Genomic DNA, 3,683 nt, shown 5'->3' with positions numbered 1-3,683 from the left:
AGCGGGATCGACTGTATATGTTTTTTTTTTTTTTTTTGAATATTTTCACTCGTTTAGCCGCTAAGTTGAACAAAGTGCATTTCAATGTTATTTGATGCAATGATATTCTATTTGCATCAAGTGTATATAAAGTAATGAGTTAAAATTGATTAATAAAATATAAAACAGGCACAATTGTGATATTTTACTATTTTAAAAGTTCCCCCCCCCCCAAAAAAAAATCAAAATTTTATATATTGTAAGTGATTCAGTGAGCAGAACAAAATTCATGTGTTACTGTTTAACCGACGAATATATTATGGGTGTAATTTATACCTCTGATTTTTCCTTTGGTGATCACATTAACAATATTTGTACTAATTGGTATCGCAAACTTGATTGGCTTAAAAGAATAATTGCTCCAATTTGGACACAATGATTGTTCTCTTTTCAACTTTATAATACGATCAAAACTTGAATATGCAGCTGTTGTTTGGAATCCTCATTACCAGCTTCTTCTGCGAGGACGGCTTCTTCTGTCAGGACGGCTTCTTCTTCGGCTTCTTCTGCGACAACAGCTTCTTCTGCGAGGACGGCTTCTTCTTCGGCTCCTTCTGTCAGGACGGCTTCTTCTGCGACAACAGCTTCTTCTGCGAGGATGGTTTCTGGACGGCTTCTTCTGCGAGGACGGCTTCTTCTGCGAGGATGGTTTCTGGACGGCTTCTTCTGCGAGGATGGTTTCTGGACGGCTTCTTCTGCGAGGACGGCTTTTTCTGCGAGGATGGTTTCTGGACGGCTTCTTCTGCGAGGACGGCTTCTTCTGCGAGGATGGTTTCTTCTTCGGCTTCTTCTGCCAGGACGGCTTCTTCTGTCAGGACGGCTTCTTCTGCGAGGATGGTTTCTTCTTCGGCTTCTTCTGTCAGGACGGCTTCTTCTGCGAGGATGGTTTCTTCTTCGGCTTCTTCTGTCAGGACGGAAAGTTAGCCCCCCAGATGGCGACATATAGAGAGAAACGATGTCACTCTCCGCTGTTCATACTAAGTACGAAAGCCTGGATAACCAAGCGGAGATCGAGATGTAGTTCGGAAAGAAAATATCTTCTGTTGAATGCGAGTTTTCTTTCCGAACTACATCTCCCTCTCCACTTGGTTATCCAGGTTTTCGTACTTCGCGTGTGTGTGTATGTGTATGTGTGTGTAATGCTTGCTATGTGTAGTGATACCACTACTACCTCTACTAAACCAGACATGCACCTCGTCCATATTCCTGTGTGGAACCTCTAACGAATTGGTACATGTCGGAATGTGCGTCGTGTACGTGTAGTGAAACCTGGCGTGAAGTATGTTTCCGTGTAATGCTTGCTATGTGTAGTGCTGCCATCTGCCACCAATTTTTCCTCACTATGACTGAATAGTTTTATCGTTGTAGGCTGTTGCGCTCTCTGTGGCGAGACTTTTTTAACGGGCTCGCATTCGATCCCCCGAAGCTGGGAACCGCAGGAAACCAACTCCAGCCGACCGCCAATGTAGCGACGGTGGGGTTCGAACCCGGAGTCCGTTCCACAGCGGCAGCTGGGAAAAAAAGGGGGGGGGGGTCCTTATAGCTTCACATAGCATTGAAATTAACAAAAATCAATTATAATAACATATAAAGGTATTTCCTTTAAAAAAAATGTTTGGGTGGGGGGAAGGTGCACGAGTCTCCCACGCCCTCCCTCACCTACGTTTCTGATCCCACCAATATACGTTAGGAGGTAGGGGGCAATGGTGACGAAATTTTGCGGACGGGGGGGGGGTGTCAAAATGGCTAAAAAGTTGCTGACTCAATACTTGAACGGCCCCTAATCGAGAAATGATTGACTTACTTACTCGCTCACAAAGATCCAAATATAGTATAACTTATAATGTGATTATGCTATTGCTAAGGTCGATGTTGCACTATAAAAGTTTTATAAAATGTCTTTTATAAAACTCGACAAACGCAACCAATAAGCGTATAGATTACATTCGATCGAATGTAACCTATTGCTGTTATTGGTTGCATTTTTCAAGTTTTATAAATGAGAACTTCCGTAAAACTTTTATAGCGTAATCCCGGCTTTAATGATATTTGTTTATATTTTACGTTTTCTATACGCGTTTTATGTTTTCAAATTTATAATTGATGTGTTTATACGGTTTTTAGGTCTTTCTGAAAGAATTGGGGGGACGGACAGGACAAAGCCACCTAAAAATTCAGAATTAATAAGAGGAAAAATCAGAAAATTGATGAAAATTCAGAATTAATAGGAGGAAAAGATCTCAGAATTGATAAAAATTTAGAATTAATGAGAGAAAATCCCAGAATTTATGAAAATTCGGAATTAATGAGAAAAAAAAATCCGAGAATTGATGATATTTCACAATTAATGAGAGATAAAATGATGTTGTATTTGTATTAATGAGAGAAAGGTCTCAGAATTGATAAAAACTCAGTATCAATGAGAGAGAAAACCTCAGACCTGATGTAAGTTTAGGACTAATGCGAGGAAATAATTTGCAGAATTGATGAAAATTTGAGAATTAAATCAGTTGAAGCTCAAACACCTCATACTGACTACAAAAACAATATACATGTGTACAATGCAGACAATGTACAGCGGATATATTTATACTTTCCACCTATATTACCGTAATTGCCCGTTGTGACCTCACCAATCGCACAAAGGCGGCTCTGATCTCATTAAGCGGCGTGCACTCTGTAAATGGTTTTCTCGATGAACCATCAATAATTCACGTTTCCCTGAGCTTCGAACAACCAAAAAAAGTCACCGAGAGGAGCAACGATCACGAAAGTAAATGATAACCGATACGAATCTCACAGACATCAAAACAATACGTTCTCCTGTTTTTTCTATCAGAGTTTAGTTTGAGACAGAAAAAAAATAGCCTATTTTTCTTCACATTAGCACTAAAATGAGTGATTAATATATATTTTCTATTCACACACATATGCACCAATAATATTTTCCACTCGTCACATACACTACTCACAGCCACACACACAGTCTAATGTGGAATCACTTTTCTCTTCGCGGAACAATACCAATCCAGTGATTCCCGTGCCAGGTGAAAATGGACCATTTCGCATGAATTATTGAACGAAATGTTTTTCTGTTACGCAAATCACTCAAACTAATGTAATAGTAACGTTTCTCTTTTCTCCGCTCATACATTATGACCATCGTACGCTGGTACATCCCTATGTTTACGGCCACCGATAGATTATTCCAGATCCATTTGCAAAAGAAAAAAATCATTTCATTCAAACATTTCGGTTATAAACATCGGTCTGTTAGCGAGCTCTAAGACTACCTGCTCTTTAGATGTAGGTTTGCATAGCGTAGAGACACCTACCATGTAGCGGTACTATCATTCCATGTTGAAGTGTGAGACCGGACGCATGCAAAAAATGCGTCTCTGATGTCATTAAGTCTAATGATGTCTTCAGCGTCTAATTTACAACATTAAATCTCTCTCATGTTAACGATGTTGTCAAGAAGCATGCTGTTTGTTTAGACAATGAATTCGATATTTCGTGGCCCAAGCTCTGTGAAAAAATTCTCAATCAAGCTATAATAGAGAGCACTGACATTTTGCTGTCTTTCTTCTGAAGAACTCAGTGGAAATTAGATTAATATGGACGCATGTGTTCTGGTTTCATCG

This window comes from Pholcus phalangioides, unplaced genomic scaffold (assembly GCF_987345545.1).
Source record: "Pholcus phalangioides strain wild (caught in Gottingen) unplaced genomic scaffold, Ppha-v1.0 ptg000018l_1, whole genome shotgun sequence".
Taxonomy (NCBI): Eukaryota; Metazoa; Arthropoda; class Arachnida; order Araneae; family Pholcidae; genus Pholcus; species Pholcus phalangioides.
This window is presented reverse-complemented; position numbering follows the sequence as displayed.